Here is a 16,396-nt window from a genome sequence, read left to right on the forward strand (position 1 = left end):
AATATATGTAAACATATATGTATTTATTATATACATATAGATAGATGGATAGGTGTGTATGTGTGTGTGTGTCTGTGTGTGTCTGTGTGTGTGTGTGTGTGTGTGTGTGTGTGTGTGTGTGAGAGAGAGAGAGAGAGAGAGAGAGAGAGAGAGAGAGAGAGAGAGAGAGATTTGACCATTGTGATTGTGTTTGAACTAGTTTTGAGCTAACCCAGCCCTATATGGCAATTTAGCAATAGAGTTTGACTCTCATTTTAAATTATCTTTCAGTGTAAGCCTGAGTAATTAATTTTTTGCATACATGAGAGTCTATGAATATCTTACACTCAATTAAAATAAATCTCTTCTTTTGATATAAGCTAGGGTTGTGGTAGTTATCCTGTCAAATTCCAGATGTACTTCTAAGAGATTAAATAGTTGAGAAGAGCTCAGAAAAAAGTGAGAGTAAACAAAAAAGTACTGCACATAGTTTCCAATTTCACCAATAGCAAAGTTTCAGAATGAGTTTTGGTTTCTAGTTACATGGAACGTTCCATATTTTATAATATAAATAATATAAAATATTTTTGTCAGTGTTTTAGTTTTATATTTTTAGTTTACATGTATGGGTGAGCACGTGCATGTATGAGTGTGCACAGTGTGCAAGCCTGCAGAGGTTAGAAGAGAGTACACCATCTCCTAACACTAGATGTTACATGTAGTTTTGAGGTATCCCCTGTAAGAGTAGCACATGCTCTGAACTGTCCAGCCACCTCTCTAGCCCCTAGAAAGGTCGAGTTTTGAATTCTAATTTTTACTTAAATCTTAAATGTTCTAACATTTTACTCATCCAGTAATTGATGAAAGCAGATGCAGAGATCCACAGCTAAGCCCTGGATAGAGGTCCCAGGGAGTCTAGTCACAGAGGGAGGAGGGATTAAAAGAGAGGGAGGAGGGGCTATATGAGCAAAGGAGTCAAGATCTTGATGGGGAAACCCACAGTCAGCTGACCTGTGCTAGTTGTAGCTCACTGTCTCTGGACTGACAGCTGGGGAACCTGCATGGGACCGAACTAGGCCCTCTGAATGCGGGTGATGTGAAGGGGCCCCAATATAGCTTGACCACACAGCAGCCATGACAGGCTTAGGGGCCTAGACACAGCTTCTGCAACAGGCTTACTGGCAGGCAACACCCAGATCCAAGCTTTAAGCTGATACCACCCAGGGATCTACCCAGGAATGAGGAAGTACCTGACATCCCAAACATTCCAACCATTAGATAAGATGTCCTTGAGTCAGATGTCCTTGAGTCTAGCACACACCTATTTTTTTTTGTTTTGTTTTGTTTTACAGATATCTCTAGACAATTGTTAGCCAATCAAGGTCCTGGACCCTGGAAATCCCTTCACCCCAACCTCTGCTATAATGAAAACTGCCCTACCTGAGCTCAGGGCTCTCTGCTCTCACCACTGTGTAGGACAGACAGGGTTTGGTCTCTGTGATGGTCTTTTGGGGGCCCCCGCGATCTGGGCATAACAGGTGACAGTTGTGTGGCTTGTGCAGTTTGTGGGGCTCCTGGCAGTGGGACCAGGATTCATCCCTAGTTCACAAACTGGATTTTTGGAGCACATTCCCTATGAAAGGATACCTAGTTTAACCTTGATACAAGGGGAAGTGGATTGGTCCTGCCTCAACTTGATATGCCAGAATTTATTGACTTTCCATGGGAGGCCTTAAGCTCTCTGAGGAGTGGATGGGGTGTGTGTGTGTGTTGTGGGGGGAAGGTGGTGGTAAGTGGGAGGAGGGGAGGGAGAAAGAACTGTGGTTGGTATGTAAAATGGAAAAAAAAAAACTTTTAAATAAAAGTAAAAGAAAATATTATATGTGATCTGATCAATAAGCTTTGAACATATAACTGACTAAATTTTAGTGTTTTAAAAACATTCTAAAAATCAGTGGTTATGTTATTTCCAGTGAAGTATCTCCCATGGAAAACAGAAAGATGTCCTTGATTTTTTACAATTTCATTACCAAACTGAAATAGTGAGTGAAATAAGGTTCATAATATACAGTGCATATTATTTTACACCTAACTTTTTGATAGTATTTCTGAGATTTGATGATATTGAATAGATCAGCAGTTCATTCGTTTTTTGGATGAGTATTTTCCTTTACATAAATATACTGCAATTAATTATCATGAAGTTACTGCTTGCCAATTGATTAAAATATATATTCTGTTCCTGTAGTTGTATTTCAAGTATTATCTTGAAAATATTAATTTATATATTTCAGAACAAATTTTTAGGGAATAGATGGACACTGATTTAATGACATTTCTAAAACATAAATTGAAAAACTTCATATTGGATGTTGAAGTTAAATATCAAATTGGCATCTCTGTCTGTTATGGAAAGTGAGGGCGTCTTCTCTCTCCATCAGAAGCCAGGAATCACTATGATACAGTACTGAAAGCTATGAAATCTTCTGTTGCATCTTGGCACTTACCTGACACTCATACAAGGATAGAGTACCCCGGAGAGATGTCACATTTTATGACATTGAACAAAGTGACCCACTGTTTTCAGAAGTACACACAAGAATGGAAGTCTTCCCTAAACTGGCTCTTTGAAATCAAGGTATATGGATCTCATAACGACATAAAGGCAAGCCCTTGCTCTCTGCAGTTGCAAATTCACACAGGCTTACAGTCTGGTGAATTTCCTCTTTGCAGAAGTACTTGAACTGAATTTTCTTCAAGCAAAACTACTGCAAGAAAATCAATGGAGAACACATAGTGAGAAAGAAATACTCATCAATGACAAGTTAGAAAATTAGTGGAAGGCACCTTTTCAGTCCTTTCTCGAGCTCTTTCTGCTGTCCCTGGCCTTCTTTGTTTGTTTGCTTGTTTGTTTGCTTGCTTGTTTGTTTGTTTTTCAAGACAGGGTTTCTCTGTGTAGTTTAGATGCCTGTCCTGGATCTTGCTCTGTAGACCAGGCTGGCCTCGAACTCACAGAGGTCTGCCTGGCTCTGCCTGCTGAGTTCTGGGATTAAAGGCATGCACCTGCACCTCCCCACTCTCCCTGGTCTTCTAAAGAAAAATAAATACGTTCTTCTTAATTAAGTATTGCAAAATTAGTTCAACACTTATTAATACGTACCATAGTTCTGACAGTTAATTAAGCTGAGAAAAAGAGGCAGTTTTCTAATTTTGCTGTTTCCTGTTTTCCAGGGTCCAATGAAGGATCCCGGGAAACACATAAGTGATGTATAACTTTTCATTCCTATCCTGCTAGAACATAAATGGAGGAACACACACAAATGCACCTAAGCTGCTGAATTTAGCTAAAATGAGTACTCAGCTGGTATAAGGTTTGATGAGAAGACTCTTCATAACTTATTGAATATTTTATCCTCTCTTCCTATTTATTTACCATAAAAGAAGCAAATTTAGTGTCTAATACTTCCAATTGACATATATTACTTGAAATGTTCTTTTTCCAGAAGACTTGACCTTGATCAATTACTAATTCTCTAGTAATATTTTCAAACATTACACACTACTTACTGTTAAGATGAAATTTATGTAAGTGAATTATAAAATCAGGTGAACATTCTTCATACTTGCTTTCATATCGCTCGTAAAAATCCAGAGACCGAGGACAGTGCTGATAAGTAGCAAGACTTTAATTCATAATGTAATATAAAGTTGGATGAGTGGATTAAGAATAATAAAGTAAACTTAGATGTGAAATTTGTCATTTATAAGATTTTAAAATAAGTGCAGAGTTAAAATCTGTGTGCTAATTTTGCATGTTTACAATTCTTGCTGTTGAATACCTGTAGAACATATGTCTGAATATTAAAAATAATATGAAGTAATCCGTGTGTCTTGACAGGAGATAGTCTTGCTTTCCAAGGGATCCCTATAGTATAGAGATTTTGCTTATCTTAGAAAAGCGTTAATATAAAAAGTTTATTGGTAGAGGACACATGTTCTAGTTAAAATTCTGCAAAACACTAGTCACTTTATGATGCTAGAACTATACAGACTCAGATATCAATAAGGTCAAAATATGAGAAATTTGGTGTGAAAGTCTTATCTACCTTTAAAAGAGTGTTGTTGTGCTCTTTGTATTATGATTCTCACTGTCTGTAATTTCCTTTTACATAATAACATTTATCAAGACTTCCTTAGTGAGAAGCATTTTAAACAGTTCATATTGTGTCTTAAGTAGTGACTCACTTCTGAGAATAATCTTCACTGTTAATTGGACTTCTTTGCCCAGCCTGTATTTTCATCATCTGCACATTTAATAACTGAACTAAAGGTTTAACAATTACAATGATGTCATGGAGAGATGCCACTAATTCCAGGTGACAAGTCAGAAGGCATTTTATGTGCTATTTTTTCCCTTGATGATATATTTATATCTTGGATCATTACATTCTGCCACCAGAAGACATTTTTGGCTTTTTCATGCATCCCCAATGAAGACAATTAAAATACTTGATATATATCACATGAATGGGATCTCTTTTTAATTGTTTATTGTTTGCTGCCATAGTGATCAGTTATATTAAATGAGCCTTGAAGTAAAAGCAGCTTGATGTTCTGTTTTTAATTTCTCTGTTTAGGTGATACTGACTGCTGCTGAGGGTACATCTGAGAAAATGTAAGACGAGTGGTAATTAAATAAGGTTTGCAAATAGAAATATTTCAAGTAGCTAGCTGCACAGAAAATTTTCAAAAGTAAATCTGTAATTGATCTAAGATAAACGTATAATTTTATATCCTTATACAATGAATTGATTCCGCATATTTAAAATTTTGTTTCTTAAATCATAGATCATGCTGAAATGCTTACATGTGTTATTTAGCTTACTTAACAGAGAAAAGGATATTTAGGGACAAATGCCAATGACCTTGGTTTTTTGACACATGAAAAAGAATGTCCAGGAGTTTGAGAAATGCAAAGATTCTCACAGTATAAAGTCTAAGTTACTTGCTGCAATTTAATTACAAATCTGAATTATTCAGGAAAAACAGATATTCAGATTTTGACCTAAATATTATCCTCATTTTATGTGTTGGTCATTAATAACCCTTAAGATACTCTGTAAATAAAATTGCAAGGTAGAACAAAGCAAATATAGGCCTATTATTGTCTAGTTGTTTGTAATTTTCCTTTTCTGGGATTTTAAAATAGATTTCAAGAACTTTTCTCATTTTAAAGGTTTTACCTTGTACCTGGGGAGTTATTGCTGGTTGTGACAGCAAACACTTGACATTCTCAGAGTCAAGCCAGACAAAGACATGGCATGGAAGAGGATGGGGGTCTCAAAGCCCTACAGATAGTTTAGGTACTATTAGATATTCATAGGTGCTTAAAGAGGAAGCTTTGGTTTTCTTTGAATATATATGGCCCCTGGTGAGTTAATACTCCTGTGGATGTCCTAAATTAGGAGTACATGGTTAGCACTAATTAAACTGGAATGGTTATTTAAAAAAAATAAACAAAAAAGATATGAAATTTGGAGCTATAGGAAGGTGAATTTTGGAAGTGTTAACTCCTATATGGGCCAAATATTATCAAACTATATTGTATAAAATTATCAAAGTGTGTGTGTGTGTGTGTGTGTATATATATATATATATATATATACATATATATATATATAATCACATTAACTATGTAAAGTACAAAAAGGTTTCCAATGATCAAAGCAGAACAAATTAATTAATCAAATGAAGTTATATTATATTATAACTCAAAAGTATATTACAAAAATCTCTGTCCACATTGTTGTAAATGATTATTTGATGAATAGATTGAACACAGGCTAACAAACTGAACAGATCACTTCCAATAATTTGAATGGATACTTGCCTTTATTGAAACAGAAGAATGAGATGTTATTGAATAAACATGTACAATGACACCATCCTAAGGAAGGATGCAGTATGATTAAGAAAGGAGAATTTACTGTGAAGAAAGCTAACTAATGAATTGACACCACTACTACCTAGACAGTGTTTATGTGACAGAGATGCCATGTTGGTAATGTGTATTTTCACCTCGCAATGAGATCAACACTTTATTTATATCTTTCTTCATCTTAGCAAGCCTAGTCATTGGGATGACATTTTACTATTTAGTTAATTATTTGTTTATTTATTAAGATGGGGCCTCACCATGTAGGCTGAAACCTGCTTTGTAGACCAGGATGGCCTTGAACTCACAGATGTCCTCATGCCTCTGCCTCCAAATATTAAGATTAAGGGTGTTTTGATTTACCACACTTGGCCAGGAATGACATTTTAATGCCCAAGTTAAGGAAAATATTTGACAACTACAACTCCAGACTTTCAAAGTCATCAAAACTGAAAGTTTGAAACACTTTGCCAGCTTGACAAATCTAGAAACAGGAGTCTGAGATGTAATATTTGCAGTGTGGGGGTCAAGAAATAAAAATGAGATATCAGGTGAAAACCAAGAAAATCTTAATAATGTATGAAATTCAACTTATAATTTTGTATCACTACTAGTTTCTTAATTGTGTCAAATGCAAGACATTAATAATAAGATCCTGTTCATGAAATAGGGAGAATTGCCAGGTGGTGGTGGTGCACACCTTTAATCCCAGCCCTCAGGAGGCAGAGCCAGGCAGATCTCAGTGAGTTCGAGGCCAGCCTTATCTACAAAGCAAGTTCCAGGAAAGGGTCCAAAGCTACACAAAGAAACCCTGTCTCAAAAAATACAACAACAAAGAAGGAGAAGAAGAAGAAGAAGAAGAAGAAGAAGAAGAAGAAGAAGAAGAAGAAGAAGAAGAAGAAGAAGAAGAAGAAGAAGAAGAAGGAAGGAAGGAAGGAGAAGGAGAAGGAGAAGGAGAAGGAGAAGGAGGAGAAGGAGGAGAAGGAGGAGAAGGAGGAGAAGGAGGAGAAGGAGGAGAAGGAGGAGAAGGAGGAGAAGGAGGAGAAGGAGAAGAAGGAGAAGAAGGAGAAGAAGGAGAAGAAGGAGAAGAAAAGGAGAAGAAGGAGAAGAAGAAGAAATATGGAGAATCATGTATGTGTTTTCATTTTTACTTTTACAAATCTAGCATTAAATTTAAAACAAAAATTTTAAAAGATTTTTATAAACTACTTGTATTATTATAGTCTAAGGTAAATTTCTAGCATTGTGTTAATATATCTGACGTCTCTTTACTTGGTACCCTAAGGATATTTGTAGGCCACAGTGGAACTCTTAGTATTTTCAATAGTCATAATCATTTACTTTTGTTAATTATTTTAACAAGACTCTTCAATTCTTTATTGATAAATTACATTCATGTAATTAATTCTATAATGCATTATGTGGAATATTTTAAAACCTTTTAATTGACTGGCACTTGAGGAATGAATGGTTAAATACACGAACAGTTAACAACTATGTTCTGTGTAAATGCAGCATGTTCACATAGTTGTTTCTATGTTCCGTATATATAGAGACATGATCTCTCTGTTTGAACAGATCAATATAGAAACTAATAAATATCAGTTATTTTTCTTCCTTAGTGTGATTTATCACAGCAAGCACAAACAACATTCTCTGACAAACTTGGTTCTCATGCTCAAATTTAAATAAGGCCTGTAACACAATTATCCTAAAAATAAAGTTTTGAAAGAAAATTGTAATTCACATACGGAGAAACAGAGTAAGTAACATGCAATCCTATGAACTTGAGTCCTACATAGTTTGTTATGCATTTTGTTTTCTCACCAGCTGGTCTATAATTTTACTATACCACTTATCCAACTGTCTTATATTGGGAATTTGTTTAGTTAACACAGGGATTAGGTTTTCATTCCCATGACAGGATGGATTTTTATCACTCATCATTCAAACTCCAAGCCTCATAAAATGCCTGGCACAATGTTACAAACAGTAACTCAGTTGATACAATGCATTTAATATAATAATTCTTTATTTTCTGTGTACAAATCTATGGGGGATTATTGAATGGCATGTATATCCACCTGTATTTTCAAACATTATGTAACCCAATAGTCTAGATTGTGTTAAATTTTCTCTTTTATCTTTCAAAAGCAGCAGTGTTTTTCTTGAATAATATTTTATTCTCTGTCTTTCCTAAGTTTCAGGAGTTGATTTTTTTTTATACTGCTCATCACCTACCTGGATTCTTACATAGATTCCAATAGAAACTTTTTTATTTAAATTTTTTCCTATATATGATGCTACAAATTTCGCTTATATTGTAAATCTAACCATTTATCTTTGTCCCACAGCATTCTATTTACATTTTTTGTTGTCTAGTCACTATTGCCCATCTAAAGAATCTTAGAAATGATTTAAGAATATGGAACTGAAGTTTTTCATATTGTCCATATTTCATCCTACAGTTCATCACTTATATTTATAATTTGTGCTTACCAAATACTTCAAAAACCAAAGTGCAACTAAGAATAACACAAATTAAATATTGTACTGGCTGAATTGATCTCAAAAATTTCAATGGTGGATATGTTTGTTCATTTTTGAAAACTAATTCATAATGTGTTAGTTTTCATATCATTGTAACCTATGCAAACAGTAGAGTTTAGTTCATAGGATTTAGTGTTGTTATTTAACCTATAGAGTCAAACATCATGAAGCAGGAAATTGTCATTGAGACTATTCCTCAATTCTTGATGCTCAGATAGTATAGAGAAGTGAAATAAATAGTCCAGGGATTGTTAGAGTCCAACGGCATACCCCAAAATATACACTTCCTTCTACTGTAGCCAACCTCCTATATTTTACCACCTCTCAACAATGCTATCATCATGAAGAATATATAAAGATGATTAATTACTAGATTAAGTCAAAGCCTCCTAATGTAACTGACTATGGGAATGTCTTCACAGACATACCTCGAGATAAAATTCACTGATTTCTGGAGTTTCTTAATCTAATAAATTTATAATTAAAAAATTAACTCTATCCCATTCAAGTACTAGCCAGGACCAACCCTACTTAGGTTTGGAGAGCAATTTGAGGCCCATGCCACAAGAAGGAGTCATGCACAACATTGTCTGGATGACCTGAAGCCAAAGGCTGGATAGTTCAGAGACTTAGAGTTGAAAAAAGTTAAATGAAATAATTCCTAATGCTATTCTGTTATACTCATAGATAGGTATCTAGCCCAATTGTCATCAGAGAGGCTTTCTCCAGCGTCTGATAGGATCAAATGCAGTGACACAGCCAAACATGCTGTGTTTGCACCTCAGGGAGCCCCTCAGAAGTGGGGGAGGAAGGATTATAGGGGTCAGAGGGGTCTAGGACACCATGACACACAGAATCAACTAAGCAAACTCATAGGGGCCAATAGAAACTCAAGCAGCAACCACTAAGCCTCATGGGTCTGAACCAGGTCCCCTGCATATATGTCATGGTTGTTAGCTTGGAGTTTTTGTGGGACCTTTAACAGTGGTTTTGGGTGTCTCTGACTCTTTTGCCTGGTCTTGGGACCCTTTTGCTCCTACTAGGTTGCCTCATCAAGCCTTGGTATGAAGGTTTCTATCTAGTACTTTTGTATCTTGTTATTCTGTGCTGGGTTGATACACCTGGGAGGCCTGTTTTTTTGTGAAGGGAAATGGGGAGTGAATCTGGGGCTGGAGGAGGAGAAAGAACAGCTGGAAGGAGTGGAGGAATGTAATGAATGACAAGAGTGAAAAAATATCATGCCATCCTAATGAATTTAAGCGTTCTTTTTTTGATAATTAAACATTAATTTTAGAAATTTTTTGTAAAAGGGAGTAATTCCTGAAATTTTAAAGTAAAATGGTAAAAGGAAGTTTGCCTAACATAAAGGAAATAGACAACCCTATTTAAGATTGTGAATGTTCCCATTTCACTTATGATTTTCTATTTACTCATAGAATATGCATGCATTTTGATAAAAATCATATTTCCAATTAGTTTGATACTTAATTGTATTTCTGGTTTATTACTATTTTCTAGGAATTGCATGCCAGACAGGCTGAACAATGGGCATGTACTTTGCCACTGAACTATATCCAGTTGTTTCTCTGCCTTATTTTCTTTTCCCCTTGTTTCCTGCTTGTTTACTTTTTTCTTTTGAGAAAGGGTCTCACTGTACAACCCAAGCTGCCATGGGCCACACTGGACAGCCAAGGTGATCCTGAAAATAGAGATATCAATCTTCAGTCAATAAAACACTGGCATTGCAGGTGTGTGCCACTGTACTCAGCTTAACACTGTTGCAATGGGGGATGGGGGTGATAGAATAAGCACTCTAAATAAACGCCAAGTCACTAACTGGATATTAGAATAATGAATGCTAACTGACATACTTTTTTGTACGCTTTTTTGAAGTCTATCATGTTTAAAATATTTAACTTTTAATTGAAGACATAATAATTGTGAAAACCTTTTCTGGGCAGAGCACTTAATAAATTGTACAATTTTATTTTATCCCAAATTATAAGTATCACACATCAATTTGTTATGAATTATGTTAAAATTGTATATGTGTATGTGCTATATTTTTGAGACCTGACATTTAAATTATAATCACTTGTACACTGGCAATCATTCATATTTAAAAAGGTTTATTTCTTTAATTTTTGTTAATTTCAAGACATTGCATTAGTTTCCATTAATTAAAACTACTGCATATCACAAGAAATTATTTCAAAATGTGAACTTGATACATGATTCAACACATTTATTTTGTGTAGAGAAAATCAAGGAAATATTTTTGATAGGAAAATATTCAATAGTTCTCTAATCATTCTGTATGATAATCTAAGGCATAAAACACCAAAATATAAACATTATTTATGAGATTATGTGAACTATTGAATGTCACAAATGACATGAATTTTGATGAAGTATGAGAAATGAAGAACAGGCATGCTGTGGGATGTTCTGTATGGCAAATGTGTTGCTCTGATTGGTTAGTAAATAAAACACTGATTGGCCAGTAGTCAGGTAGGAAGAAGTATAGGCAGGACAAGGAGGAGAAGAATTCTGGGAAGTGGAAGGCTGAGTCAGAGACACTGCCAGCTGCCGCCACCATGACAAACAGCATGTAAAGATGCTGGTAAGCCACAAGCCATGTGGCAAGGTATAGATTTATAGAAATGGATTAATTTAAGATATAAGAACAATTAGCAAGAAGCCTGGTATGGCCGGCCGTACAGTTTGTAAGCAATATAAATCTCTGTGCTTACTTGGTTGGGTGTAGCTAGAGTTTTCCTGCCTTGCCCACAGTCAGGACAAATCTTTGTCACCCGCCAGTCCCACAGCCGCTCAGACCCAACCAAGTAAACACAGAGACTTATATTGCTTACAAACTGTATGGCCGTGGCAGGCTTCTTGCTAACTGTTCTTATAGCTTAAATTAATCCATTTCCATAAATCTATACCTTGCCACGTGGCTTGTGGCTTACCGGAGTCTTCACATGCTGCTTGTCATGGCGGTGGCTGGTAGTGTCTCTCTGCCTCAGCCTTCCGCTTCCCAGAATTCTCCTCTCTCCTTGTCCCACCTACTTCCTGCCTGGCCACTGGCCAATCAGTGTTTTATTTATTGACCAATCAGAACAATTTGACATACAGACCATCCCTCAGCAGTTGGGTCTCAGCAGCTGTGGGACTGGCGGGTGAGAGAGATTTGTCCTGACTGTGGGCCAGGCAGGAAAACTCTAGCTACACATGCATGATGTCATTTTGCCTTTTTATAAAATATTAAGAGGTAAATTACATTTTGTTAAAATATTTTTGACATAGATTAATCAAATTATATATTATATATCACATAATCAAAAAAGATTACCTGTTAATTTTGGTTGAATTTTCCCGTTTATCATGGTGTAATATAATTGTCAAATTGCATCATGTATTCGTGTATTAAAGATGTATTTCTATGCACTTAATCTAGTGAATATATTAAAATGTAGAAATATAACAGTGGTCCTTTTGACTATATTTTTCTCACAGAAGTTAAAATATATTGTATATTATTTAACTCAAAATCAAAGGAAATCTATATCAAAATTTATAAGAGATATTTCTTTTTTATGTTGTATATTTTTATTTTATAATTTAATTTTCCATATCAGCCATGGATTCCCTTGTCCATCCACCCTCCCGTATCCCCCACCCCCCCACGGCCTTCCCCCCATCCCACCCCCTATTCCTATCTCCTCCAGGGCAAAGACTCCCCTGGGGATTGAGTTCAACCTAGTATATTCAGTTCAGGCAGGTCCAGTTCCCTCCTCCCAGGCTGAGCCAAGTGTCCCTATATAAGCCCCAGGTTCCAAACAGCCAGCTCATGTACTGAGGACAGGTCCAGGTCCCAGTGCCTGGATGCCTCCCAAACAGTTCAAGCTAATCAACTGTCTCACTTATCCAGGGGGCCTGATCTAGTTGGGGGCTCCTCAGCTATTGGTTCATAGTTCATGTGTTTCCATTCATTTGGCTATTTGTCCCTGTGCTTTTTCCAATTTTGGTCTCAACAATTCTCGCTCATACAAACCCTCCTCTTTCTCACCAATTCGACTCCTGGAGCTCCACCTGGGGCCTGGCTGTAGATCTTTACATCCGGTTCCCTCAGTCATTGAATGAGATTTCTAGCACGACAATTAGGGGGATTGGCCATCCTATCACCAGAGTAGGTCAGTTCGGGCTTTCTCTCCACCATTGCCAGTAGTCTATTGTGGAGGTATCTTTGTGGATTTCTGTGGACCTCTCTAGCACTTTGCTTCTTCCTATTCACACGTGGTCTTCATTTATCACGGACTCTTATTTCTTGTTCTCCCTCTCTGTTCTTGATCCAGCTGGGATCTCCTGCTCCCCTAAGCTCTCTTTCCCTCGAACCTTGCCCTTCATTACCTGTACTCACATCCAGGTTGTTCATGTAGATCTCATTCATTTCTCTGTCATTGGGGGATCCCTGTGTCTTTCTTAGGGTCCTGTTTTCTAGGTAGCCTCCCTGGAATTGTGAGTAGCAGTCTAGTCATCTTTGTTTTACATCTAGTATCCTCCTATGAGTGAGTACATATCATGTTTGTCTTTCTGAGTCTGGGTTACCTCATTCAGGATGATTTTTTTTTTCTAGATCCATCCATTTTCCTGCAAACCTCATGATGTCATTGTTTTTCTCTGCTGAGTAGAATTTCGTTGTGTATATGTACCACATTTTATTTATCCAGTCTTCAGTTGAATGTTATCTAGTTTGTTTCCAGATTCTGGCTATTACAAACAATGCTGATATGAACATAGCTGAACAAGTGCCCTTGTGGTATAATTGAGCATTCCTTGGGTATATGCCCAAGAGTGGTATAGCTGGGTCTTGGGGGAGATTGTTTCCCAATTTTCTGAAACAGCGCCATATTGATTTCCAAAGTGGTTGTACAAGCTTGCATTCCCACCAGCAGTGGAGAGTTCCCTTAGCTCAAAATCCTCTCCAGCATAAGCTGTCTTCAGTTTTTTTTTTTTTTTTATCTTAGCCATTCTGACAGGTATATGGTGGTATCTCAGAGACATTTTGATTTACATTTCCCTGAAGATTAGGGATTTTGAGCAATTCCTTAAATGTCTTTCAGCCATTTGAGCTTCTTCCTCTGTTGAGAATTTTCTGTTTAGTTCTATAGCCCATTTCTTAATTGGACTGTTGGGTGTTTTGATGTCTAATTTCTTAAGTTCTTTTTTATTTCCGGATATCAGCCCTCTGTCAGATGTGGGGTTGGTAAAGACCTTTCCCATTCTGTAGACTGTTGCTTTGCCTTGTTGACCATATCCTTTGCTCTACAAAAGCTTCTCAGTTTCAAGAGGTCCCATTGATTGATTGTTTCTCTTAGTGTCTATGCTACTGGTGTTATATTTAGGAAGTGATCTCCACTGTCAATGCATTCAAAACTGCTTCCTACTTTCTATTCTATCAGGTTCAGAGTAACTGGATTTATGTTGAAGTCTTTGATCCACTTGGACTTAAGTTTTGGGCACGGTGACAGATGGGGATCTATCTACAGCTTTCTACACATTGATATCCAGTTATGCCAGCACAATTTCTTATAAACATTAAGTTGAGAGCTCTAATATACTTTCCTTACTCTGAAAAAGCATTTTTCCTGTTTTGAAATCAATATAGATTTTGCTTCAAAGGTCTAAATAAATAAATTATATGGTTTGTGGTGGAATGTATGATGAGTGTATCTAATAGGTTCAGTATCTGAATACTTGGTCCTTAGTTGGACACACTGTTTGGAAAATCATGGAATATTTAGGAGGTAGAGTCTTGTAGGACAAGATGTAAAACTGGAGAAAGGAAATGAGAATTCATAGCCTGATCCTACTCCAATTCACTCTGCTTTATGAGTATGGTTAAAGTTGCAATCTCGCAGCTTCCTGCTCTGCTAGTCTGTTGCCATGTTCCCCCAACATTAGGAACTGTCCCTCTGGAACCATATGAAAAGATATACTCTTTCTTCCACTGGCCACTTTTTACCATGTTTTTTATTATGAAAACAGAAAGTTAATACTAATAGGAATACCACAGGCCACATATTATCAAATTACTTATAGAATAAAGTTATTAAACTAGTTTTATTTTAAATTATTTAGTTCTTTAACAATTCCAAAAACTGGGGTTGGGAATTTAGCTCAGTGGTAGAGCACTTGCCTTGCAAGTGCAAGGCCCTGGGTTCAGTCCTCAGCTCTGAAAAAAAAGTTCAAAAATTTATGCAATGTATTTTGATTATATTCATTTCCCAACACCTCCATAACACTCTCCACAATATCCTCATTCCTATTCTTCTTTGTGTCCTATTGTTCTTTTTATTAATAACTACCTACCTTTGTTCAGTTAGTGCTACCAGTATATACACAGTTTTGGGGGACATTAATTGAGGCATGGAGAAGCTGTCAAATGCCACATCACCAAAGGAGAATTACTCTCTCCTCCCTGGCAATAGTTATTCTGGTGGTGATGGGGTCCTCAAGACTCTACCCATTTCATGTTGGGGAATATTATTTTAAGGTGTGTTACTTTTGTTTGTGTTGCATTTGTTTAACTCTGTGAAGCTGTGATATTCTGCCTATCTAAAACACCTGATAGACTAATAAAAACAAAAACAAAAACAAAAACAAAAACAATAACTGAATGGCCAATAGAAAGGCCAGAGAAAGGATAGACTGGGCTGATAGGCAGAAAGGATATATAGACAGAGAAAAAAAGTAGTCAGAGAAGGAGGAGGATTCCAGGGGCCAGCCACCCAGCTACACAGCAAGCCATGCAGTAAGATTCACAGAAGTAAGAAAAGAGAAAAACCCAGAGGCAAAAAGTAGACAGAGAAATTTAAAGTTAAGGAAAGCTGGCAAGAAACAAGCTAAGCTAAGACTGGGCATTTATAACTAATAGTAAGTCTCCATGTTGGAAGCTGGGCTTTCCAAAAGAGCAAAAACAAACAACAATTTCATGCTAGAAATTTTGACCACCTTGATCTTGTGAGGCTCTCATGTAGGCAACTCCAGCTGCCATGTGTTTATGTGTGCAACAGACACTTAAGTCTAGTAGTCAGCATTTCATAATCATCCTTCCAAATGATTTACTCTCACATTATTTCCATGCCTCTACTATGATTTTCTCAGAGACTTCTAAAGACGGTGGTTGATGCCATTATATATTCACAAAATAAATTGGTCTGACCACAAATGAAATTAAGTAACTGTTATAGTGTAGCCTTAATAAGCTATACAAGATGAGCTGTTTTAAGCTGGCAGCTGGTGGCTTACTCCTTTAATCCCAGCATTTGGGAGGCAGAGGCAGACTGATCTCTGTGAGTTCGAGGCCAGTCTGTACTTCAAAGTGAGTTCTACAGCAGTTAAGAGCACTGGCTGTTCTTCCAGAGGTCCTGAGTTCAATTCCCAGCAACCACATGGTGGCTCACAACCATCTGTAATGAGATCTGGCACACAGACAGAACACTGTATACATACTAAATACATAAATAAATCTTAAAAAGGGGGGGGGCTGGAGAGATGGCTCAGCGGTCAAAGTGCGTTCTAGGACAGGCAGGACAGTTACACAGAGAAACCCTGTCTTGACAAAAGCAAAAAGAAAAAAAAAAAAAGAAAATGAGCTGTTATACATATAGATAAATCAACAGTCACAATTATGTTATTTTTAAAATGTCATTTTCACCAAACAACTTTTATGGTAACAATCATAAAAAGAGTTAAGTTTAATGGGTCTGAAAGTGCTCATGCCATTTGGAGAATGAAGCTGGTAAGGATAATAAGTAAAGTACAACTTCAGTGAGTGAATTGATACATGGGACAATAATCAATTACTGCACAAGGAAATTTTGTTTTTTAAATGTGCTAAAATTATGTTATTTATTCATTTGTGTG

This window comes from Peromyscus maniculatus, chromosome 11 (assembly GCF_049852395.1).
Source record: "Peromyscus maniculatus bairdii isolate BWxNUB_F1_BW_parent chromosome 11, HU_Pman_BW_mat_3.1, whole genome shotgun sequence".
Taxonomy (NCBI): domain Eukaryota; kingdom Metazoa; phylum Chordata; class Mammalia; order Rodentia; family Cricetidae; genus Peromyscus; species Peromyscus maniculatus.